Raw genomic sequence first — 27,731 nt, 5'->3', positions numbered from 1 at the left:
TGACAGCCAGATTTGAACAAAGAACTGCTGTAACCAGGCCATTAGTAATGTGGTGGTAAGGTGTGGGGGGAGGGGAAGTGTTCTATAATTCTGTAATCTCTAATAACTAGCTCTCAGTTGTTTAGTGGGCCAGTGCCTCTGGAACTTCACGAGTGTTTTTCAGTTTTTGTCTCTCTCCTTAGGTGAATGAGGATGGCTCAAGTGGGCTAGAGCTGTGTATTCCCCCTCTCCTATGTGGAAGGCTACAGCTGACTAGAGTTGGGTATTTCCCTTCTCCCAGGTGAGCTAGGCTCTGCTAATATCGCAGCCAATTAGACTCCGGTTAATTAATTTCTCCTGAGCGCTGGCCTTGTTAAGTAGAACAGCCTGCTCACTAGCATATTTCAAAATGGTTCCTCTTCCCTTCCTGCTGCTGACAGCACAAGGGGATTTTTCTCTGACACTTACTGTGAGAATCCAGCTGAGCTCCTGGAGGTAAAACTCACTAAAGTGTGGGAGCCCCACTATGACTGGGCTCCCCTGGAGTTTTTAAACGTCAGGATTGTCCACACTGAGCCTCCAGCAATTAGACAATTCCAGTTCAGGTTTTCCTGCTCCGGCACTGGTTCCCTTGGCAGTTTCTGCCCGCCAGACTCTGCTCAGGTGAGCCATGACTCTCTGTATTCACTTGTCTGACTTTCCAGTACTGGAGACAGCAGTTTGCACTGTGTCCTCCCCCTCTGTTATGAATTCAAGAAGAGTTGTTGATTTTCCAGTCTGTTCAGCGTTTTACTGGTTGTTAGGACAGAGTGGTGACTTCCAAGCTTCTTTCATGTAAATCAAAAACCTGAAGTCTGCAGGGGTTTTGTGAATATGTTTTAAAATAAGTTGAGTAAACATCTAGGAGCATGGCTGCTGGATTGTGTGGTAAGAGTATGTTTAGCTTTGTAAGCAATTGCCAACTGTCTTCCAAAGTGGCTGAACCTTTTGCATTCTCGCCGTCAGTGAATGAGAGTTCCTGTTGCTCTGCATCCATGTCAGCAATTGGTATTGTTAAAATTTTGGATTTAAAATCTTTCTAATGGTTGTGTAGTGATACCTCTTTGTTGTTTTAATTTGCAGTTCCCTAATGACAAATAATTTTTGGCATATTCCCGTTTATTTGCCATCTGTATGTCCTTTTTGGTGAGGTATCCAGATATTTTGCCTTAATTTTTTTTTTATTGTTGAGTTTTAAAATTTCTTTCTGTATTTTGCATACAATACCTTTATCAGACATGGGTTTTCCAAATAGCTTATCCCAATCTATGGCTTGTCTTTCTATTCCCCTAAAAGTTTACTTCAGAGGTTAGAAATTTTTAATTTTAAAAATCCAAACTACCAAGCTTTTCTTTCATGGAATGTGCTTTTGGTATTGCGTCTAAAAATGTGTCACCAAGTTCAAGGTCACATAGATTGTTCCTTACTTTACTTTCATACTGGTACACTTCAGCATCTTCTTACTTGCAAACTTCCTTTTTAAGCATTGCAATTCAGTAAAAGCCCCCAAACCTGAAGATTTTTAAGCTCCTAATTATCTAATCTTTAATTATTGGTTTTTCAGTCTGAACATGATGTAATCAAAATATAAAGGACTTTCTACCACAATAATTCTATGTTTTTAAACACACTTAAGTTGTTTATAAAGCTTCTCTTCAAAGGCTTAAATATTGATATTTGAAGAGAGGTAGCAAAGAGAAAATTCACACTGCCATGTGGGAACTTTTATTTCATTATTTTGCTGTTCTAGTTTCCCATTAGTAAATTTCACTTTGGTAAATTTTTAAAACCACCGCTTATTTTCTTTTCGAGTTTTATTAAGAAATAATTGACATATATTACTGTATAAGTTTAAGGCACACAGCATGATGGTCTGAGTTACATGTATTCTGAAATGATTATCACAGTGGTTTCAGCTGATATCCATCATCTCATATAGCTACAATAAAAAGAAAAGAAATATGAAAAACATATTCTCATTGTGATAAGAACTCTTAGAATTTACTCTTTTAACAACTCTCTGATATATCATACAGCAGTGTTAACTGCTATTAATTTTTTAATAAACATCTCTGTTAATTGAGATAAAGTTTAACACATTCCTGGACACAAGGTGCTGACACAACTTGGAATCCATGTGTCTTTTACATTGACTCTCATTTCCAAAGAAATTAAACATATGAAAATTCTTATACATTTTGGGTTTGATGTTTTTTAATACATTATAGATAAATAGACATAATAGATAAGTTTTGATAAAAATTGAAGAATCAAAGAAACCAGTGTATTCAGTACCCTAGAAACCTCAAACCCAAAGGAAATAGTAAACATGATCACAAAAGGAAATAATATGGAAGGAAAGCATAGGCTTTTATAAGTTGTCCTAGAATCATCTTCTCTTACATTATAACTTTAATGACTTTAAACTCATTTAATCTACATGTATTTAGTCAGCTTTTTTCAGTGATTATAGAACAATCTCTTAAATGATTTATGATTAAAATTGACTAATCTGGATAGGAAATTCTCTTTATATAATAAAAAAGTTCCATGTGAAATACTCTATTTAAATTAAGAGGAACAATTATGGAAAATTCCTACCATGTAATGACCTGGCACAATGAAAGTACTCAAATATGTTTGCTGAATAAGTTATAAAATGATAATAAAAAGTTAGCAGAGCAAAAAAAGATGAATAAATTAGATCCACATTTTTGAGTCTAGATTGACAAGATTATTAATATTTGCTTAATATCATTAGGTACTTGCTGTGTTTCGAGCTTTATTCTAACTATTTTACATTAATTACTCCTCCCAACACCCTTATGAGATAGTTGTACTTTATAAGAGCTTTGCCACTTCTAATAAATGTTTGCTTTCTATTTGATTCATATGTATTTCTAAGTTTGACTACAAGCCTATCCATATTTAAGATACTCATACCCATTGCATTGAATTAAAGGATTTGGGTGGCTAATCAAGGACAAGACATATGCTAGGGGGTGGCAGTAGCACACAAGGAGCTGCATTGTGGGCAGCACTTGGACAGGATGCATGTGAGGGGAGATCCCTCACAGCAGGAGACCTCTTAGACACATCAGCCTAGGTCCACCATCCATAAAGGGAAGAGGACAAATAAATGACTGGGGAAGAGAGCTGGAGAGGAGGCTTAAGTATCTAGGTGGTGCCTGGGTCAGAGAGCTTTCAAAACCAGCAGGGACTTGGGATCTTTAAAGGGCCATGGTTTACCTTATTTATGGCTAGTAGATGTTGGGTGCAGTTTCTTGGGGTTTGCAGAGAAGACTGGCTTCTAAATGACTAAAAATAGGCCTATTGGGGCTGTATTTAAAGCAATTGGATGTGTAAGAATTTGAGTTTAGCACCAGTAGGCTTTTGAGCTAACAGTCTAGACTGCTGTGATGAAGTAAAAACATGGGGGCCACAGTAAACAGGGGACATCTTTGGCTTATTTGTATAACACCTATAAAGTAATATCTATTCATTCTTAAATATACAAAATAAAACGTACATATTGCCGATTTTAAGTTGCTTGGGGTATATGTGTGTGTATATACATATAAATGTATATATTGCATGAGCTGTATTTTCAAGCACACGCACACATACACATGCACGCATAAACCCTAAAACTATTAAATATATGAAAAAAGCTTTCTACACGCACTATCAAGTTTTCCTTAGGGGATTTTTTCCTTGTGTCTTTCGGATTTAGGCAGTGGTATTAGGCAACTAGGGATGTCATAACAAAATGCCACAGAGTGGATGACTTAAACAACAGAAATGTATTTTCTCACAGTTCTGGAGGCTAGAGGTCAAGGTGATGGCAAGTTTGGCTTCTCCCTGAGACCTCTCTCCTTGGCTTCCTGCCTTCTGTGTCTTCATATGACCTTTTATTTGGTTTCTTTTCTTCTAATAAGAACACCAGTCTTATTGGATTAGGGCCCCATCCTTATGATCTCATTTAACCTTAATTACCTCCGTAAAGTCCCTAGTTCCAAATGCAGGCACATTGGATGTTAGGACATCAATGTGTGGATTTAGGGGGGACATAATTCTGCCTATAAGTACACTGTACCTCTGGATTGCAATTTTGTATGATATATGTATTTAGATATAGAGCCAATAATATATGCCCTGCACGATTTCACTATCTTAATTGCATGTGTATTATATACCACATTTTTATTTAAACTTGGACAAGAATTGCAGGTTCATTTGGCTTATGAAATTCAGTTCATTTATAACCTGTTTCACACAGCACTTTAGAACAGAAAATTAACTTTCTTAGCTGAATAAAACCAAAATGGAAACAAAATTTTAGTTCCTAAAAGAGCTTTGTAAATGATTTTGTATTGCACATTTTATTTAATTTATTCCAACCAGGATTAAAATATGTTAAATACTCTTTTGTTGTGAAGATATTCACAACTACGAAATGAAGTGGCCATTGTATTCTTAAGAGCTCAACATAATTAAGACTATACTTTATTGAGATCAACCAATTCCATTAAAATATCACTAGAAATGAATAAATTGAAAGGATCCTCAGCGAAATGAGAAGGAATGATTATGAGTTACTGAAATTTGAGCTCTATGAAGGCAGTATTTTGTTGCTGTGGTTTTGTTCATCTATACAAATAGGAGCAAAAAATTTGTTCATCTATACAAATAGGTAGCATTACATTGAAAAATAACTCTATATTAAGTTTATACTTCCCCACAAATATTTGGCAATGTTTAACGTTGTATCTTCATGCCAGGAACTTTTCTAGGATTTAGGAATAGATCTCTTAATAAAATAAACTCCCTGCCCTCATAGAACTTCATTCTAGCATAGAGACAGAAAATAATCTAACACTTCCTTTAATTTGGGTTTCCCCTTTAGAGCTAGCCAGTGACCCTGACAGAAGTTTTTAAGTATTCAATGTATAAAAGTACATCTATAATCTCTGAACTGTAAAGTTCACATACAATAATTGTACCTACAGTTGCTACATTTCAGGGCACTATCATGTCGACCTGCTGTATATGACTAAAATAATCAGCAATACAGTTCAGTTGTAGTTTCTAAATGTACTAGTGGTGAACAGAGGACCAAAATGCAAGATGTCATATAAAAGAGTGGTAAAGAAATGAGTTTTTTGCTCTGTTTGACTCAGTTTTCTGCTGCCTACTTACTATGATATGAGACAATGTATTCTATCTCTACAAAACTCAGGTGTTTCCTTTGTGAAATGAGAGAAATAATTAAAGGATGGCTCTGAGTATTATAGAAGATAATATGTGCATTGTACTTAACATGATACCTGGTATGTAAGATTCATTGAAATTCATGGTAGCTATTACTATTGCTAAAATGCAGATGTGTTGAAGGGGGCAAAAAGATGAGCTTTTTTTTCCATTTGGAGCAAATTTCTTAGATTTCACAACATGGATTAATTATTTTTAAACCAAACATTCCATTAGATATGGGAAATTTCCCATGACTACTATTATGATAGTAATCACCCTATAAAACTGATAACTTAATCTTAGCTGTGTATGTTCAGAAAAAAAAATTGAGACTACTTTGATGTATTATTTGTGGGGAGGTTTTTAGTAATTTCAGTTTTCTTGATACATTTGTATTCTCCATGTTTTATATGTGTTATTTTTGAAAAGTAAGAATGTAATTGGAGTGGCAGTTTACAGATAAGCAAGGAAAGGAGGCAGTTAAAATAAAAGTTTTTCAATAGTAAAAACTTTATAGTGGAAAAACTGGACAAACACTACCTCAGCCAGGTGGTCAAGGTCAACATCAACAGTGCTAAGTCATGTTCATAATATGTACCCTTGATATGACATGAAAGTGTCACTTTACTTCTATAGTTTTCCTTCCCCCAAATCCCAAACTCCAGTCTAATGAGAAAACATCGGTCAACTCTCAATTTAGGAACATTCTACAAAATACCTGAACAGTTTTCAAATCTGTCAAGGTCTCCAAAATATGCAAACAGCTCACATAGCTCAATATCAAAAAAGAAAAAAGAAACCAATCAAAAAATGGGCAGAAGACCTAAATAAAAATTTCTCCAAAGAAGACATACAGATGGCCAAAAAGTGCATGAAAAAATGTTCAACATTGCTAATTATCAGAGAAATGCAAATCAAAACTACAATGAGGTATCACCTCACACTGATCAGGATGGCCATCATCAAAAATTCTACAAACAATAAATGCTGGAGAGGGTATGGAGAAAAAGGAACCATTCTACACTCTTGTTTGGAATGTAAATTGGTACAGCCACTATGGAGAATAGTATGGAGGTTTCTTAAAAAACTACAAATAGAGTTACCATATGAGCCTGCAATCCCACTCCTGGGCATATATCCAGAGAAAACTATAATTCAAAAAGAAACAAGCACCCCGATGTTCATTGTAGAACTATTTACAGTAATCAAGACATGGGAGCAATCTAATGTCCATTGACAGATGAATGGATAAAGAAGATATGGTATATATACAATGGAATATTACTCAGCCATAAAAAGAATGAAATAACACCATTTGTAGCAACATGGATGGATTAAATATCATCATACTTAGTGAAGTAAGCCAGACAGAGAAAGACAGTTATCATATGATATTGCTTATATGTGGAATCTGAAAAACAAAGATACAATTGAGCTTATTTACAAACGAGAAATAGACCCATAGACATAGAAAACAAATTTATGGTTACCCAAGGGGAAAGGTGAGGAAGAGGAATAAATTAGGAGGTTGGGATTAACATATACATAGTTATATATTTTATATATAAAACAGATAACCAACAAAGACCTAGTGTATAGCACAGGGAACTATACTCAATATTTTGTAATAACATATATGGCCAAAGAATCTGAAATATGTATATATATATATATATATACACATAAACTTCAGTTTATGTATATATATATAAACTGAATCACTGTTCTGTATACCTGAAACTAACATGACATTGTAAATCAACTACACGTCAATAAAATTTTTAAAAATTAAAAAATAAACTTTCAAGGTCATCAAAAGTCAATAAAAGTATGATAATCTGTCACAGCTAAGAGGAGCCTAAGGTGACATTACAACTAAATGTAATGTGGTATCCTCAGTGAGTTCTTGGAAGAGAGAAAAGACATTAAGTAAAAATTAAGCAAATCTGAACAAAGTTTTGAACTTGTTAATAATTATTTAATAGTTAACAATTTGGGTTCATTAATTGTGACAAGTGTACCATATTAATGTACGATGCTTTGATAGAGGCTACTGAATATGAACTATTTGGGAACTTTCTGTACCAGCTTCACAATTTTTCTGTAAATCTAAAACTGTTCTAAAAAGTAAAGTTTACTAATAAATATATAATCAAAAAATTTTTTAATTCACATAGTTTGGATAGTTCAATGACAAAATGGTGGTGTTCAAAGAAGAAGTCTTGGAAATAAACACAAAATTAAAAGTCAACTTACAAAATGGATGGAACTATGCATGTGTTTTTTCTTTGTAAAAATATCAAAATTTTGGAAATATTTACACAGTCAAAATAAAGGCAAAAGAAAATAAAAGTAAAAGCAGAAGATTTTTAAGTCATATCAAATGGATACTGTTGTCTACACTTGGCCAAAATTTTGCATCAAAATTAGTATTTTTATCTTGTGATTTTCTAAATATGTAACAACTGGTAGAACTTAGACCTGGCAAATGAGAGCAGACAGTAGTAAACAGTACTCATAACTATATAACACCTAAATATTAGAGTGGTATTTCTAAAACAGAGTGTCAGCTCAGCCCAAAGACAAAACATTTAGACTGAGTACCTGAAGTCTTGCTATGTTACACAATGGGAAGAAAATTATATTACAAAAACAGATACAATGCAAGTTTCCCAGACCAGATAATCTCAACAACTATAAAGCCCTAAATCGATACCAGCCATAAACCTAAAGGAAGGAAGGAAGGACGGAGGGAGGGAGGGGCATTACAGCTCTTCCTGGCCTCACTGCCTCGCTTGCTGTCACTTGGGACTCCCCTTGCTCTTTGACTATGAAATTTGGTATATACATCTCCTCCTTTGGATAGCTTCCTATGCATCCTTCAAGACCTGCTCAAAAATCACTTTTGCCAACAAGTCTTTCATGAAACTACCAGAAAGAGTTAGCTGCCCCTCATCTGAGTCCCCATAGTATTGTGTTCATTTTGTCACTCCTTCAACAAACACTTAGCAATTACCTACTGTATTCCAGGCCTGTATTTGTATCTCTGTACCATCATTTCCTGAACTCTATGACAGCCATGTCTGATTCCCCTGCTAGACTCAGACTAGTGCTTGGTGGTCTCCTCCTAAAATGAATGAGAAAAAGGAATCGGCAGTTACTCCTCACGGCCTGCCTTGTTTGAGGTGTGTCCTATTATAAACCATACTTTACAAATGTGAAAAATGAGACATGAGAATGCAAGGTAACATGTCTGAGGTAATACTGCTGCAAAATTTTCTTCTTTAGCCTTTTGATGCAATGGATTACACTGATTATTGAATGTTTAGACAGCTTTGAATACCTGGGATAATCCTAGTTGGTTATGGAGTACATTCTTTCTATGCATCTTTGGATGCAGTGAGCTATAATTTTGGTTAGGATTTTTGCAGCTACCCATGAGATATATCGGACTGTAGTTTTCTTGTCTTTTTCTGGTTTTGTTATGGGGGTAATTCTGGTCTCAAAGAATGAGTGAGGAAGTGTGCCCTCTGTTTCTCTTTTCTGGAGGATACTAAAGAGATTTGGGATCATTTCTTTCTTAAATGATTGGTACAGTTCACCAGTGAAAAAATCTGGGCCTGGTGCTTTCTCTTCTGGAAGGATAATTATTGTTTGAATTTCTGTAATAGATATGGGCCTATTAAGATGATCTATTTCTCCTTGTGTCAGTTTTGGTATGATGTGTCTTTCAAGCATTAGTCCATTTCATTCAAATTGTCAAATCTGGGATCATACAGTTTTTCATAATAGTCTACTATATTTTTAAATGATGGTCCCTCTTTCATTTCTGGTGTTGGTAACTTACGTCTTTATATTTATTCTTAGCCTGGCTAGAAGTTTATTGATTATATTAATGTTTTCAAAGAACCACCTTTTTGTTTCATTAATTTTCTCATTGTCTCTATTGGTATTTCTTTATTTTTTATTTTAAGATTCATTAATATCTGCTTTAAGTTTGTTACTTCTTCTTTCTTTTGGTTTATACTGCTCTTATTTCTCTAGTATCCTAAGGTGAAATCTTACATTTTTGGTTTTAGATCTTTATTTTTCTAAAAAATATGCATTCAATGCTATAAATTTCCCTCTAAGCATTGCTTTCACTACATCTCATAAATTTTGATAGGTTTTATTTCAATTTTCACTAAGTTCAAATTATTTTTAATATCTCTTGGCATTTCTTTTTTGACCCATGTATTATTTACAAGTGTGTTGTTTGTTTAATCTCCAAATACTTTGGGATTCTCTAGCCACTTTCTGTTATTGATTTCTAGTTTATTTCCATTGTGTTCTGAGAGCATACTTTGGATGATTTCAATTCTTTTAAAATGTGCTTGAGGTGTGTTTCATGTCCCTGAATGTGATGTATCTTGGTGAATGTTCCATGTGAGCTTGAGAGGAATGTGCAGTTGACTCTTAAATAACATGGGTTTGAACTGGGCAGGTCCACTTATACCTGGATTGTTTTTAAGAAATATTTAGTCAGCCCTTTAAATTTTTGGGTTTTGCATCTGTGGATTCAATCAACTTGGATTGAAATTTCCATTCATTTTACTACTGCATTTTATATGAGGGACTTGAGCATCAGCAGATTTTGGTATATGCAGGGGCTCCTGGGACCAATCCCCCTCAGATACCAAGGGATGACTGTATTCTTCTGCTGTTGGATAAGTATTTTATAAATGTCAATTAGATACAGTTGATAATGATGGTGGTTCAGTTCAACTGTACTCTCACTGATTTTCTGTAAGCAGAATCTGTCAATTACTGATAGAGGTCTGTTGAGGTCTCCAACTATAATAATAGAGTTTATTTCATCTTGCCATTCTATCTGTTTTTGCCTCACTTATTTTGGTACTTTGCTGTTATGCACGTACACATTAAGGATTAAGTCTTCTTAGAAAATTGACCCCCTTATCGTTATGTAATGCCTCTCTCTATCCCTGATAATTTTCCTTGTTTGAAGTCTGCTTTGCCTGACATTAATATAGCTACTCCAGCTTTCCCTTCATTAGTGTTAGTGTGGTATAGCTTTCTTCATCACTTTGCTTATAATCTATGTCTTTCTTTTTAAAGTGGGTTTCTTGCAGACACATATAGTCAGTTGTTTTTTTTATCCCCTCTGTCATTTTCTGTTTTTAATTTTTATAGTTGCATTTAATCCATTCACATTTAAAGTGATTATGTGTATAGTTGGATTAATCTCTCCCCTTTCTGTACTGTTCTCTATTCATTGCACTTATTTCTTATTTTTTAATATTCTACCCTTTTTCTGCCTTATCTGGTTTAATTAGGCATTTTATATGATTCTGTTTTCTCTCATTTCTTAACAAATCAGTTATACTTCTTTTTAAAAAATGATTTTAGTGGTTGCCCTAAGGATGGCAACATGTATTTACAACATGTATTTACAAGTCCACTTCTAAATAGGTCTATATTATTTTATGAGTGTGTAGGTACCTTAAAATATTTCATATTCATCCCTTCTAACATTGATGTCACTCATTTCACTTATCAGTAAGCTATACTCATCCAATATATTGTTGCTGTTGTTAGTTTGAACACTTATATATTAAATCAAGTAAGAAAAAGAAAAATAAAAGGGTTTATTTTACCTTTATGTGTTCCCTCTCTAATGCCCTTCATTTCTTTACATAGATCACAGTTTCTAACCTGCATCATTTTCTTTCTCTGAACTTTAAAAAAATTAAACTTCTTTAAACATTTTTTGAAAGGCAGATCTACTGGTGAAAAATTCCTCATTTTTGTTCATTTGAGAAAGTCTTTATTTCTCCTTCATTTTTGAGGAACAATTTTCCTTAATACAGAATTCTAGCTTGGTGATTCCTTTATTTCAACATTTTAAATATTTCTCTCCACTCTTTTTGCTTGCATTGTTGATGACAAGAAGTCTGCTATAAATCTTATACTTCTTTCTTCATAGGTAAGGTGTTGTTTTTCTGTGTGTGTGTTTCAAGATTTTTTCTTTGATTTTCTGTAGTTTGAACACAACATGTCAGGTGAAAGTTTTTTTATTATTTATCCCACTTGGACTGCTCTGAGTCCTTGATCTATGGTTTGGTGTCTGTCATTATTTTTGAAAAATTCTTAGCTGTTTTCACCTCACAAATTATATCAATCTTGTGAACTGAAATCCCATGTTTTTTATTACCAATTCATACTCTCCTCTAATAAGCCATTCATCATAGAAGACCTGCCACCTTACACTTCCTCTAGATCCACCTCTGCTGAGACCATTGCATCAAAGTGAGAACTAATCTCAAACTGATTTTTCCAATTTTCTCTTTGCACAGTGCTGAGTAGTGGGAACTTTAATTGTAACTGATCAATTTTTGTCTTTTATATAGTGTGCAGAATGTTTATTTGCACAAAACATAAATAACATATGTGTATATATATCTGCATGTATATGTTATATACACACACACACACACACATATATATATATATATATATATATATATATATAAATGTTATGATTCCTTGCTTGGAAGGATGGAATCTAGGGCAACAAGAAAAGGGGGAGTGAGACATGGTCTTCCTCTTATCTTTACCTTTTTTTCTCTCCTTTTCTTTTTTTACCTAAGTTATTTATTTAATTCATCTCCTGCTACAAGAAAAGTGATGGAAAATCAGTCTACTGGTCATCATTTGATGCAAATAAAGAACATGGGCTTAAGGTCCTATACATTTTACTGGTCCATGTGCAAGAATAGTCCAAATCTGAGCTGTGGTCCATGATGTAGAACAATGGTCCAGGTTTTCTTTATTCATCTTCATTGCAGGTCAGAAGTGGTTTCAAATGAGGGTTATGGAATAAAGAATGGTTACCATATCTCGAGGAAAAGGGCTTGGACCTGATGCAGAGATGGGGATAGGCAAAAACTTGGGTTCTTATGTTTTCTCTGGTGCAAACAGGAAGGCATTCAGCAGGCTGACTCCCACCCTGGGGAACATGACAAAGTAAATAGGGGCCTTCCAAGTGTGAGCTAAGCCCTCCTTGCTTGAGGCACCTCTAGACGTGGGAAGCCCCAGATGTGGTTGGGACATGCCTAGAACCCCGGAAACCCAGAGTCTAGCCACCACTCCATTTTCGACCTGATTCAAAGCTATCATTGCCTCTTTATTATTCTAGAAATTATAAAGAAATTATTATTCCTGATTAAAAACAGAATTATCAAATTTAAAATCATTGTGATAGCAGTAAGCAGCAAGTTATATTCCTTAGAAAATCAATGCAATGAAATACATACTCGGCATACATACATACTCAATTTTTCTCAGAATTCAGAAGAAAATAATAGAAACTAGGTGTGATGAGAGAATAGTTAAGTGAAAGAAGGTAGAAAATAAAATCCAATCTACAGAATATTGTAACTTCATGAAACAGTCACTTTTACAAATTACGAGATTTTTTTTTAATCCAGAAAGTGACATAGTTATTTATCAGTTACTAGTTTCAGATTCCTTTCAACATTTCTGAAGACACAAGTCAAGATGAAGCTGATAATTGCCCAACATTTGATCTGATAAAAACATAATGCTGCAAACGAAGGAGAACTTTCCTCTGGTGAATGGTGGACTGAGGGGGGAAAAATGAAGCACGTTTTCACCTCATGGAACTGAGAATGCATGAAGAAACGTTGATAAAGTATTTGATTAACTTAACCACAGATGTTCACAAACTGAGTTTTAAATAGATATTTATGGTTTTCCAAAGCAACCGAAGCAGCAGCCCATCTTCATGGGATCAGCTAGTGAGTATCAAAATTATTTAATACACTCTGTCCCCTACTGTCAAAAGTGAATACACTCAAGTGCTTGGCATTCTGTAGAATAGTGGTTAAGGAGAAACTTGAAATGTGTTTTCTCTTGTCCAGCAAGTTAACATTTTCTGTTAGGTTTCTGTTTTCTCTCAAAGGACCTACTCTTCTCTTGATGGTAAGTTATTCTCTTTAAGGACACACTGTCCCCCCGCCCCTCACCTCAACTACAGTAGTATACTTTATTCAGAGATTTCTGTAGGGCACAAATATCATGATATGATAATGCAAAATACATATGTACATTTTAGTTAGCAGATGGTTGGTCTCCTTATATAGATTTTAAAATACAAATCAAAATAAAATTCAGATGGAATAAGGATTTAAATATATGGAGCATAAAATTACTGAAATAATACAGGAGATAACTGAAACTCTGAGTTACACAATAAAAGCAGACATAATGATTTGGTTAAACACCAAAAGCTTCAAAAGGTTTAAACATATCTCAAAATAGAGAAATAACTTCTGCAATGCAAAATAATAAATATAGGGGCAAGAGATTTCATTAAAAAATGAAGGTAAGTATTATATTGAATAAATGCCAGGAAGAAGAAATTCAGGAAAGCAAATGTAAAAAATGTGACAGATACAATGAAATGCTCAAACTAACCAGTGTTCAACAAAACAAAATTTTTTTTTTAACATCTTTATTGGAGTATAATTGCTTTACAATGGTATGTTAGTTTCAGCTTCACAACAAAATGAATCAGTTACATATATACATATATTCCCATATCTCTTCCCGCTTGCGTCTCCCTCCCTCCCACCCTCCCTATCCCACCCCTCCAGGCGGTCACAAAGCACCGAGCTGATCTCCCTGTGCTATGCGGCTGCTTCCCACTAGCTATCTACCTTACGTTTGGTAGTGTATATATGTCCATGCCTCTTTATCGCTTTGTCACCGTTTACCCTTCCCCCTCCCCATAGCCTCAAGTCCATTCTCTAGTAAGTCTGTGTCTTTATTCCTGTTTCGCCCCTAGGTTTTTCATGACATTTTTTTTTTTTAAATTCCATATATATGTGTTAGCATACGGTATTTGTCTCTCTCTTTCTGACTTACTTCACTCTGTATGACAGACTCTAGGTCTATCCACCTCATTACAAATAGCTCAATTTCGTCTCTTTTTATGGCTGAGTAATATTCCATTGTATATATGTGCCACATCTTCTTTATCCATTCATCCGATGATGGACACTTAGGTTGTTTCCATCTCTGGGCTATTGTAAATAGAGCTGCAATGAACATTTTGGTACATGACTCTTTTTGAATTATGGTTTTCTCAGGGTATATGCCCAGTAGTGGGATTGCTGGGTCATATGGTAGTTCTATTTGTAGCTTTTTAAGGAACCTCCATACTGTTCTCCACAGTGGCTGTATCAATTTACATTCCCACCAACAGTGTAAGAGGGTTCCCTTTTCTCCACACCCTCTCCAGCATTTATTGTTTCTAGATTTTTTGATGATGGCCATTCTGACTGGTGTGAGATGATATCTCATTGTAGTTTTGATTTGCATTTCTCTCATGATTAGTGATGTTGAGCATTCTTTCATGTGTTTGTTGGCACTCTGTATATCTTCTTTGGAGAAATGTCTATTTAGGTCTTCTGCCCATTTTTGGATTGGGTTGTTTGTTTTTTTGTTATTAAGCTGCATGAGCTGCTTATAAATTTTGGAGATCAATCCTTTGTCAGTTGCTTCATTTGCAAATATTTTCTCCCATTCTGAGGGTTGTCTTTTGGTCTTCTTTATGGTTTCCTTTGCTGCGCAAAAGCTTTTAAGTTTCATTAGGTCCCATTTGTTTACTCTTCTTTTTATTTCCATTTCTCTAGGAGGTGGGTCAAAAAGGACCTTGCTGTGATTTATGTCATAGAGTGTTCTGCCTATGTTTTCCTCTAAGAGTTTGATAGTTTCTGGCCTTACATTTAGGTCTTTAATCCATTTTGAGCTTATTTTTGTGTACGGTGTTAGGGAGTGATCTAATTTCATACTTTTACATGTAGCTGTCCAGTTTTCCCAGCACCACTTATTGAATAGGCTGTCCTTTGTCCACTGTACATTTCTGCCTCCTTTGTCAAAGATAAGGTGACCATATGTGCGTGGGTTTATCTCTGGGCTTTCTATCCTGTTCCATTGATCTATCTTTCTGTTTTTGTGCCAGTACCATACCGTCTTGATAACTGTAGCTTTGTAGTATAGTCTGAAGTCTGGGAGCCTGATTCCTCCAGTTCCTTCTTTCGTTCTCAAGATTGCTTTGGCTATTCGGGGTCTTTTGTGTTTCCATACAAATTGCAAAATTTTTTGTTCTAGTTCTGTGAAAAATGCCAGTGGTAGTTTGATAGGGATTGCATTGAATCTATAGATTGCTTTCGGAAGTAGAGTCATTTTCACAATGTTGATTCTTCCAATCCAAGAACATGGTATATCTCTCCATCTATTTGTATCATCTTTAATTTCTTTCATCAGTGTCTTATAATTTTCTGCATACAGATCTTTTGTCTCCTTAGGTAGGTTTATTCCTAGATATTTTATTCTTTTTGTTGCAATGGTAAATGGGAGTGTTTTCTTGATTTCACTTTCAGATTTTTCATCATTAGTATATAGGAATGCCAGAGATTTCTGTGCATTAATTTTGTATCCTGCCACTTTACCAAATTCATTGATTAGCTCTAGTAGTTTTCTGGTAGCATCTTTAGGGTTCTCTATGTATAGGATCATGTCATCTGCAAACAGTGACAGCTTTACTTCTTCTTTTCCGATTTGGATTCCTTTTATTTCCTTTTCTTCTCTGATTGCTGTGGCTAAAACTTCCAAAACTATGTTGAATAAGAGTGGTGAGAGTGGGCAACCTTGTCTTGTTCCTGATCTTAGTGGAAATGCTTTCAGTTTTTCACCATTGAGGATGATGTTTGCTGTGGGCTTGTCATATATGGCCTTTATTATGTTGAGGAAAGTTCCCTCTATGCCTACTTTCTGCAGGGTTTTTATCATAAATGGGTGTTGAATTTTGTCAAAAGCTTTCTCTGCATCTATTGAGATGATCATATGGTTTTTCTCCTTCAGTTTGTTAATATGGTTTATCACATTGATAGATTTGCGTATATTGAAGAATCCTTGCATTCCTGGAATAAACCCCACTTGATCATGGTGTATGATCTTTTTAATGTGCTGTTGGATTCTGTTTGCTAGTATTTTGTTGAGGATTTTTGCATCTATGTTCATCAGTGATATTGGCTTGTAGTTTTCTTTCTTTGTGACATCCTTGTCTGGTTTTGGTATCAAGGTGATGGTGGCCTCGTAGAAGGAGTTTGGGAGTGTTCCTCCCTCTGCTATATTTTGGAAGAGTTTGAGAAGGATAGGTGTTAGCTCTTCTCTAAATGTTTGATAGAATTCGCCTGTGAAGCCATCTGGTCCTGGGCTTTTCTTTGTTGGAAGATTTTTAATCACAGTTTCAATTTCAGTGCTTGTGATTGGTCTGTTCATATTTTCTATTTCTTCCTGATTCAGTCTTGGCAGGTTGTGCATTTCTAAGAATTTGTCCATTTCTTCCAGATTGTCCATTTTATTGGCATAGAGTTGCTTGTAGTAATCTCTCATGATCTCTTTTATTTCTGCAGTGTCAGTTGTTACCTCTCCTTTTTCATTTCTAATTCTATTGATTTGGGTCTTCTCCCTTTTTTTCTTGATGAGTCTGGCTAGTGGTTTATCTATTTTGTTTATCTTCTCAAAGAACCAGCTTTTAGTTTTATTGATCTTTGCTATTGTTTCCTTCATTTCTTTTTCATTTATTTCTGATCTGATTTTTATGATTTCTTTCCTTCTGCTAGCTTTGGGGTTTTTTTGTTCTTCTTTCTCTAATTGCTTGAGGTGCAAGGTTAGGTTGTTTATTCGAGATGCTTCCTGCTTCTTAAGGTGGGCTTGTATTGCTATAAACTTCCCCCTTAGAACTGCTTTTGCTGCATCCCACAGGTTTTGGGTCGTTGTGTCTCCATTGTCATTTGTTTCTAGGTATTTTTTGATTTCCTCTTTGATTTCTTCAGTGATATCTTCATTATTAAGTAGTGTATTGTTTAGCCTCCATGTGTTTGTATTTTTTACAGATCTTTTCCTGTAATTGATATCTAGTCTCATGGCGTTGTGGTCAGAAAAGATACTTGATACAATTTCAATTTTCTTAAATTTACCAAGGCTTGATTTGTGACCCAAGATATGATCTATCCTGGAGAATGTTCCATGAGCACTTGAGAAAAATGTGTATTCTGTTGTTTTTGGATGGAATGTCCTATAAATATCAATTAACTCCATCTCGTTTAATGTATCATTTAAAGCTTGTGTTTCCTTATTTATTTTCATTTTGGATGATCTGTCCATTGGTGAAAGTGGGGTGTTAAAGTCCCCTACTATGAATGTGTTACTGTCGATTTCCCCTTTTATGGTTGTCAGTATTTGCCTTATGTATTGAGGTGCACCTATGTTGGGTGCATAAATATTTACAATTGTTATATCTTCCTCTTGGATTGATCCCTTGATCATTATGTAGTGTCCTTCTTTGTCTCTTCTAATAGTCTTTGTTTTAAAGTCTATTTTGTCTGATATGAGAATTGCTACTCCAGCTTTCTTTTGGTTTCCACTTGCATGAAATACCTTTTTCCATCCCCTTACTTTCAGTCTGTATGTGTCTCTAGGTCTGAAGTGGGTCTCTTGTAGACAGCAAATATATGGGTCTTGTTTTTGTATCCATTCAGCCAATCTGTGTCTTTTGGTGGGAGCATTTAGTCCATTTACATTTAAGGTAATTATCGATATGTGTGTTCCTATTCCCATTTTCTTCATTGTTTTGGGTTTGTTATTGTAGGTCCTTTCCTTCTTTTGTGTTTCTTGCCTAGAGAAGTTCCTTTAGCAGTTGTTGTAGAGCTGGTTTGGTGGTGCTGAACTCTCTCAGCTTTTGCTTGTCTGTAAAGGTTTTAATTTCTCCATCAAATCTGAATGAGATCCTTGCTGGGTAGAGTAATCTTGGTTGCAGGTTTTTCTCCTTCAACACTTTCAATATGTCCTGCCACTCCCTTCTGGCTTGCAGAGTTTCTGCTGAAAGATCAGCTGTTAACCTTATGGGGATTCCCTTGTGTGTTATTTGTTGTTTTTCCCTTGCTGCTTTTAATATGTTTTCTTTGTATTTAATTTTTGACAGTTTGATTAATATGTGTCTTGGCGTATTTCTCCTTGGATTTATCCTGTATGGGACTCTCTGTGCTTCCTGGACTTGATTAACTATTTCCTTTCCCATATTAGGGAAGTTTTCAACTATAATCTCTTCAAATATTTTCTCAGTCCCTTTCTTTTTCTCTTCTTCTTCTGGAACCCCTATAATTCGAATGTTGGTGCGTTTAATGTTGTCCCAGAGGTCTCTGAGACTGTCCTCAGTTCTTTTCGTTCTTTTTTCTTTATTCTGCTCTGCAGTAGTTATTTCCACTATTTTATCTTCCAGGTCACTTATCCGTTCTTCTGCCTCAGTTATTCTGCTATTGATCCCATCTAGAGTACTTTTAATTTCATTTATTGTGTTGTTCATCGTTGCTTGTTTCATCTTTAGTTCTTCTAGGTCCTTGTTAACTGATTCTTGCAATTTGTCCATTCTATTGTCCATTCTATCTCCAAGATTTCGGATCAACCTTACTATCATTATTCTGAATTCTTTTTCAGGTAGACTGCCTATTTCCTCTTCATTTGTTAGGTCTGGTGGGTTTTTATCTTGCTCCTTCATCTGCTGTGTGTTTTTCTGTCTTCTCATTTTGCTTATCTTACTGTGTTTGGGGTCTCCTTTTTTTTTTTTTTGCAGGCTGAAGGTTCGTAGTTCCTGTTGTTTTTTGAGTCTGTCCCCAGTGGCTAAGGTTGGTTCAGTGGGTTGTGTAGGCTTCCTGGTGGAGGGTACTAGTGCCTGTGTTCTGGTGTATGAGGCTGGATCTTGTCTTTCTGGTGGGCAGGTCCACGTCTGGTGGTGTGTTTTGGGGTGTCTGTAGACTTATTATGATTTTGGGCAGCCTCTCTGCTAATGGGTGGGGTTGTGTTCCTGTCTTGCTAGTTGTTTGGCATAGGATGTCCAGCACTGTAGCTTGCTGGTCGTTGAGTGAAGCTGGGTGCTGGCGTTGAGATGGAGATCTCTCGGAGATTTTTGCTGTTTGATATTATGTGCAGCTGGGAGGCCTCTTGTGGACCAGTGTCCTGAAGTTGGCTCTCCCACCTCAGAAGCACAGCACTGAGTCCTGGCTGCAGCACCAAGAGCCTTTCATCCACAGGGCTCCTTAATTTGGGATGATTCGTTGTCTATTCAGGTATTCCACAGATGCAGGGTATATCAAGTTGATTGTGGAGCTTTAATCCGCTGCTTCTGAGGCTGCTGGAAGAGATTTCCCTTTCTCTTCTTTGTTCTCACAGCTCCCAGGGGCTCAGCTTTGGATTTGGCCCCGCCTGTGCGTGTAGGTCGCCGGAGGGCATCTGTTCTTTGCTCAGACAGGACGGGGTTAAAGGAGCCGCTGATTCGGAGGCTCTGGCTCACCCAGGCCGGGGGGTAGGGAGGGTCACGGAGTGCAGGGCGGGCCTGTAGCGACAGAGGCCGGCGTGACGCTGCAGCCTGAGGCGCGCCGTGCGCTCTCCCGGGGGAGCCGTCCCCGGATCCCGGGACCCCGGCAGCGGCGGGCTGCACAGGCTCCCCGGAAGGGCGTGTGGCTAGTGACCTGCGCTCGCACACAGGCCTCCTGGCGGCGGCAGCAGCGGCCTTAGCGTCCCATGTCCGTCTCTGGGCTCCGCACTCTTAGCCGCGGCTCGCGCCCGTCTCCGGAGCTCTCCCAAGCAGCGTTCCCAATCCCCCCTCCTCGTGCACCAGGAAACAAAGAGGGACGTAAAAGTCTCTTGCCTCTTCGGCAGGTCCAGACCCCTCCCCAGACTCTCTCCCGGCCAGCCGCGGCGCACCAACGCCCTGCAGGCTGTGTTCACGCCGCCAACCTCAGTCCTCTCCCGGCGCTCCGACAAAAGCCGGAGCCTCAGCTCCCAGTCCCGCCCGCCCCGGCGGGCGAGCAGACAAGCCTCTCGGCTGGTGAGTGCCGGTCGGCCCGATCCTCTGCGCTGGAATCTCTCCGCTTTGCCCTCCGCACCCCTGTTGCTGTGCTCTCCCCTCCGCAGCTCCCAAGCTCCCCCACTCCCAAAACAAAATTTAAAATAAAAATAATATGAATGTTTTGTCTATATGTTTAATTCATGAAATTTGTTAAATGTAAACTATTCAAATTGATGGAAATATAAACATTGGACTAATATTCTGAATTGTTTTGGATTTTGCTTTCTATTTGATGGTAAGATTTAGAGACTTTTTCATGTCTGTTTATAGATTTATAACTTTTTCAAAATACCTTCATAGCACATATTCTGGATCCTTCAGAATTTATTTGTCATTCTTATGGGGATTTCGAGTTGTCCTCACTTGGTTGCTATGCCGCAATTCTATACGAGAAAACCTTATCCATACAATTTGGTTTTGATGTGTTTTCTTAGCACTCATTATCTCTCCTGAAGAAACCTGCTCCTTTTCCCAAATTTTAATTCAGGAAACACAAGGATAGTCACCTAATTTTAGAACTTTGTTTTGTGTTATTGAGGTCTGTATTGTTAATCTTATGATCTCACAGTTCTTCCTCAGTTTGGTCATATTTCCTTATGCTAACAACATCTTCTTTTGAGAGCTAAAAAGTATTTTTTATTCTTACTGAAGATGCACTTAAAATATTTTTCATTAACTTTTACTTTTGTTGTTGGCACCAAATTACTGAGAAAAGGGCAAAAGAAACAACTTTATTCAGCCATATATAATTACAAATCAGTTTGTTGATATTTAGTAATATTGGTTCTTATTATCCATTATCCTAAATTAAAATTTAGTATATTTACAGACACTCAGAAACACTAGGAAGTTAAAATTACATATTATTTCTTTGCTCTTGAAATTACATTTGATAAGCTTTTGTATATTTTTAAGGAACAATCTGTGTCTTCAGCACTTTTTGATGTAGCATTACATTAAGAACATTTTCCATGTTATTAAATATTTTTTGAAAGCATGTTAATACCTACAAAACATTCCATCTTATGCAAGTACCACATAATTTATCTGTGCCTTTATTACTTGATATTAAATGTGTTTCTAATTTCTTCTATCCCCAAACATTCTATAATAAGCATCTTTGTACATTAATCCTTGTTAATTGCTTTATTTCTTTAAAATAATTCTTATAATGCTATATAAGTAAAGTATGCTGTGGGCACTCAAAACCATAGAGAAAACAGTACATCTAAATAAGAATCATAACACATCGAGGGGGATTTTAAGTGAATGAACCTAGTGATTAATTTTAAGAACATAAAACTTGAGACAACCAGATATTATGTGCTCCCTAATGTGAAGAAATAAGAAGTGTAGCACATCAACTATGAAGAACTCTTACCAATCAAATCTGAATCAAAACTGTAGTTCCCAATCACTAATTTGTTAAAAAAGAAAAACATGAAAATCGGAGAAATATGTTAAAAATAAAACAGGAATACACACAGAAAAATGCAAAATTTTGTTAACTCTACAAGGCAAATGACCACCCACAAGGAAGAATAAACGTCATGGAAAAAAGAGAGAGGGACAACCTACAGATTTAAAGACAAGAGAATAATCAACCAAGCTATCAATATTCTGAGCCCTGTTGGGATTCTGATTTCAATAAAACAACTTTGGAAATAAATTATGATACATCATGCAGATATATACACTGACTAGATTTTTTAATATTAAGGGTTTATTGTTAAATTTGTGGGTGGATAGCTGGAAAAGCTTTTGTCTTATTTTGTATTTTTTTAGTCCTTATGCTATTTTTTCCCCGATGAAATGTTATGTTTAGGATTTTCATCTATACTATTCAGGGGTTAAAGTAACTCTGAAGTAATCCTAAAGTAACCTTAAAGTAATCGTGTTTTGGGCAGAGCCAAAACACGATTGGACATATGTTGATAATTATTGATCTTCTCTATATTTACATATTTTTTGAGAATTTAAAATGCCACAAAAGGGAGCAACGGGAAATGAGTTTACTATTTCGGTGGGGAATAGATAATACAGTCTTGTTATATATATATATGGTTTATCCTGAAGAGATTTGGGAAAGGATGTGATATGATGGGATTCACAAGTGAGAGTGCACTCTTACAAACGTGGACATGAATTCATCCAGGAGCAAGGAGACCATTAATACCTTCCTCTATTTCTATAATTCCAGTCCCCTCTCTGTCACACTCTTATGGGCTATAATTTCTCTACAGAATGATAATAGAATGATAAAGAAAATAAGAATGAATTAAAAATGAGATGTGAAAGCCAAAGGGACTCCTTGGTAGAGGCAAAGAAGCCCTCGTTTTGCAGCAGGAGTGCAGAGAAAGCCAAACATGAGGCCTGAGATTTATTAGTCTGTGCGACTAACTTCAAAGGAGGTTAAACTTGGCAGATTTGTTATACCAAGGGCATTGCCCCCATTGGGAAAATCTGAAGCTTTAACACACAGAATCTAGACATGCGGATGATTGCTTCTGAAGATTTTGATTCTTTTGATTCCTCTGACTCTTCTAAGCCTGCAGAAGTGTTCCATTCCTTTTTGCTAAGAGCAGTCATCTCAATAATCCTGAAAGGCAGCAGATATACCACTCAAGATCTGCCCTCACTTTCCCTCCTGGCCACTTGGCTTATACCTAGGTTTTAAGTCACAATATCAAGCAACTGAGGATGCACTTGGCTTCATAAACAAGGTACTGTAATTTAAAGATGCTGCAAATCTATCTGACATGTATCAGTAGCCATCTGGGATGTATGAGTGGCACTGTGTTAGAAAATTCTTTATCAGAGGGACTGGAACATAGAATTGGAAAAGGAAGAATTTATTTACCTGAGAATATTCTTTGGAGATAAAGGATTTAGTGTCCTGGAAAGAACCTCAGGAGATTGTACAAACTAATAAGGTGGCTCCCAGTGGCATGGTACACACAGTGGCCAAGCTGAACAAAACTGAAGTGCATGAACTGCAATGTCAGATGATGGATAAAGAAATTAAAAAGTTCAGAGAAGTAGACGTGCTAGAATGGATGTAATATGTACAGTCAGAAGATAAGCATGATGGTTATGTTCCCTGGGAAGGCCCAAAGGACACAAATTTATCAAGGCCATATGAATGGCCTGGTGAGACAGGAAGCATCATTAAAAAGTTCAGGGGCTTCCCTGGTGGCTCAGTGGTTGAGAGTCCGCCTGCCGATGCAGGGGACGCGGGTTCGTGCCCCGGTCCGGGAGGATCCCACATGCCGCGGAGCAGCTGGGCCCATGAACCATGGCCGCTGGGCCTGTGCGTCCGGAGCCTGTGCTCTGCAATGGGAGAGGCCACAACAGTGAGAGGCCCGTGTACAGCAAAAAAAAAAAAAAAAAAAAAAAAAAAAAAAAAAATTCAGTAGTGTCTCTACTTTTCATTTTAGGGCTGGAGATAGAAAATACTGTTACAGAATTTATCTAGCTGAAAACAATGTCCATGAATGGACTTTAAAATAGTAGAGTCTAGGTGGCAGCAGTTAACTGTCAGTACCCAGGTGGTACTTAACCACATATGTTGTGATCACTAGCAAAGTTGGAGTAATAGCCCTGGGAACCAGATACACAGGGTCTTACAAGGATGGTTAATAGAATATGACCTCCCTAGGGGCGAAATAGATTGGTGTCTGACAAAGTCACTACTCAGCTTGAACCAGCAGAAGAAATCAAGGTTTGGTGATTGGGCATCTGAGGATAGCCACCCTAATAAATATGTCATGATTCCTTGCATAGGTTTCAGACTGGGGACCATTGTTCAGAATCAGAGCCCACTAAACAGTGGTTCCAAGTGGAACAATTGCAATACCATAGCATGTATACAAAGCAATGATTTGCTGCATTTTTCCTCAAGAAAATTATGGCCATTTACTCACTTGACTATAAATTGGGAGATGGGGATTACTCATATTTTTAGCACTGTTGGTATAGGTTATGGAGTTTCTGTGTTATTGAACTACGAATACTTTGAAACATTATTGTGGCCTTCCTATATGTATGGGGGCATATGGGAGACAGCTAATAAATCACTCACATAGACCACCTGATGGTCATTTCCCTGGACCCTGAATGTTTAATTGGTATTAACATACTTGGAAGTTAGTACAACTTCCAGATTGGGTCCTTGGTTGTAGATAACTACCAAAATAGGGAAAGCCACATGGAAGCCTCTGAAACTGTTCCTGTCATGAGAAAGTAAGTAAAAATATATAAATAAAAATTGTATCATATATGTTTTATATAGAGTTTAGGAGATTTATATCAGCCATGACTTTCTAACAGATGCAAGGATGGTGGTCCTTATCACATCCCCAGTTAAGTTACCTAGCAATGATCTTGCAAAAACCAGATGGATCCTGGAAGGTGACTGTAGACCGCTGCAAGCTCAGCCCAGTAGTTGCCCTGATTGAAGTTGCCATGATGGATGTGATAACTTTGTTAGAACAGATAGAGCCTCAGGTTCTGGTATATGGACATTGTTTTGGCATATGCATTCTTTTCTATTTCAGTAAGAAAAGAGGATCAGGGAGAGTTTTTGCTCACTTCAAATGTGTTATTTTTTAGAGCTAAGAAAAATTCTAGTAGAGATTTGCTGAAAAGATAGTGTCAGAAGCTCATTTTACCATTTTGGTATCATTCTTTGGCACAGGGAAGTTGATTCTTTCCTCACATGCACCTAACATACCTTGTTTGCCTTTTGAAAATTTATGCTGCTATTAAACATCAAAAATTATATCACATGGAAATGTCTTCCTGGGAGGGTGTGCTGTTACTGTTGAGTCATCTTTCTGTGGTATCATTAGGTACAAAAGCTTTGAAGTAAGACCTAAAGCCAAAATTCTCACAGATGTGCATGAAAATAGACTTCAAAAAGGATCTCTGTGCTCTTTCACAGGCAGGTAAACATGTGTGAGAGAGAAAAAAGAAAGCAGGAGAGACAGAAACTCACTTAAAGGCTTAACTTTGAACAAAACAGGCCTTAGGCCTTTTCTTTCAAATTGGTGTCTCTTTATATGACTTCCTGCCCCTCTACTAGGTAACAATTGAAGTCTCACTTTGTGAACTAATTTACATTGACCTCTTCCTTAGACCTCAATAGTTCTTTTTAAAGTGAGGTTTGTTTTCCCTAATGAGGATCAGCTGTGAGCAGGAGCGGCCAAAATAAATTCCCTTTAACAAGCTGTGCCTCTGCTTAGGCTGAAATTTGGAGAAGAGGAGAGGCCAAGAATACATAAAAGGTCTTGAGCCTGCCGGTTAACATTGAAGATCCTATAAACGCAATGTATTTAGACTTACCACATTTTTCTTTATTAAGGAATTATTATATTCCAAACACTAAAGCTACAAAATGAGGATAAACAAAGCCATGAAAAGAATGACCATCTTTGATAGCTCTTGGGCCATAAATTAAACTTTCTCTATTTTTAATAAGTGTACAAAATTTAGATCAAGGTTCACTTTATTAAAATTATTTTTCTTTGTCTTTTCATTTTATCAACTAGTGGCTTAGAAGTACTCATGCCATCACAAAATGAAGAACAAGAAAACAAAACTACAAATTAGAAAGGGTCAATCTATCAGGATTATAGCTTGATCTCTCAAAGCCTAGAGCTTACTAAAACCTCAAAATAATTTCATCAAACAATGTTATAACTGGAGATAAACAGCCCAGTTTTCTTTAAGTTTTCAAGTCTCTTGTCTTCTATTATTAGTTTGTCATATGATTTATTTTCCAAAAAAACAAGGATCTATCAAATTGTGCCACTAAATCTCTTCTCTACTTTGATCTTCATTTATGATTTAAGGCAAAACAGCCTATGTGATGCTCAGCTTTATGGCATGTAGATTCTTTGCTCTTCATGTAGAAGCCAAGCTTCCCTCACCTCCAAGCATTCTGGAACTGATTGATGGCAAGCCTACCTCAAAAAGTCTTTTCTTATCCTCAGTAGGAATATAACAATAAATAGGAAGAAATGATGATGCTACTGAAGCCGGTGAGCACAGCTGCTCATTTCATCAGTTCTGCTGTTACCTCTGGCTCAGAGGTTCCCATTTTCTCTGCTTCTATGGGATGTGTCAGGACTGCTCTGACAGCAAGCCCCATAGGCACATGGCATAAAGCTTCTTGCTTTTAAAGCCGGCTTTTACTGACTCACCAGTTGAGTGTAGTAGCAGTTCTAATGATAACTGGGGAGCTAGTAGAATAATCCAAAAAGTGCTGCCCTCAAATTCTGAGTTAATGAAAAGAAAACAAATTTAGAGTAAACACATCATACTCTGAAGATAAAAGAAAACATATTCTTCTAGTTAACACTAATTATACGAATATTATTATTATCATATTCTTTTTTCTTAAAAGCTCATGAGCTTTGGGTCAGAAAAATGTGGGTGGAAGTCCCGACTTTATAACCTATGAGCATTATGACTAGAGAAATTAGAATAATCCTATAATGTCCTTGAAATTCTTGAACTCAGCTACAAATCACTTGGTATAATCATGTGCTGATTAAGATTTTGTGATGTTTAAATAACATGTATTCATGATTAGGATTATGAGAGACACAGAAGTAATCACTCAGCATGGATTTTTTTTGTCTTTAAAAACAAAAAAACATTAAAACTCTTTCTCTCTGCCAGGTTAAATATACCTACCTTAAAAGCAGGGGGTTCCCTGACTTCTTTCTCTATTTCTATAGATTTTGGTGTTTTATTGGCCATAATGAATTGAATCATGGCCCCCAAAATATAGGTCCATGCCCTTATATTCAGAATGTCTGAATTATTCCTAGTATGGCAAAAGATGTGATTAAGTTAAGAATCTTGAGAGGCAAAACTTATCTTGGATTAACCAGGAGGGCCCTAAATGCAATCACATTTATCTTTATGAGAGAGAAACAGTTTTGAGACAGACAGAAAAGGAGAAACACGAACACAGGAGGAAGAAGCTGTGTGACCCAGAGAGACTGGAGCAGTATAGCCACAAGCCAAGGAACACGTGGAGTCACCAGAAGTTGGAAGTGGCAAAAATAGATGCTCCGTTCTAGCTTTGGGACGGAATGTAGCCCTGCCAACACGTTGATTTAGGACTTTTGGCCTCTAAAACTGTGAGACAATAAATTTCTATAGATTTAAGGCACCGGTTTCTGATGTTTCTATAGGAACCACAGGAAACTAATGCATTGCCATTTTATCACTTTGTGCATTCCAAGTGTATCTTGGCAACTTATCGATAGACTGTTACGACCTTGAAAGTGGAAATCACATCTTACTCCGCTTTGTGTAGAATTCAGTACCTCGCCCAAGTCTTTACAGTTAGCAAGGTCTAGAACAAAATTCCCAAATGGATTAATAAATGCCATCATCAGTGAGAGAATTATTCTGGACCCAGTTCCTAAATACAATGATTAAGAATACTGAT

General features: G+C 36.6%; 1 pseudogene across 1 annotated transcript in view; it reads right to left on the bottom strand.

The window, feature by feature from the left end:
• LOC309968329 (RNA/RNP complex-1-interacting phosphatase-like) overlaps positions 1 to 24,732 on the bottom strand; it is a 39,418-nt pseudogene extending 14,686 nt beyond the window's left edge. Inside the window, exon 1 of the transcript XR_014327202.1 lies at positions 24,638 to 24,732. The product of XR_014327202.1 is annotated as an RNA/RNP complex-1-interacting phosphatase-like (transcript). The remainder of the gene's footprint in view (positions 1 to 24,637) is intronic.
• Between the last annotated feature and the right edge of the window lie 2,999 nt (positions 24,733 to 27,731).

The sequence above is a fragment of the Leucopleurus acutus genome (assembly GCF_964270905.1).
Source record: "Leucopleurus acutus genome assembly, chromosome: 11".
NCBI classification, from domain to species: domain Eukaryota; kingdom Metazoa; phylum Chordata; class Mammalia; order Artiodactyla; family Delphinidae; genus Leucopleurus; species Leucopleurus acutus.
The sequence above is the reverse complement of the archived record's forward strand: the minus strand, read 5'-3'. Positions and strand labels throughout refer to the sequence as shown.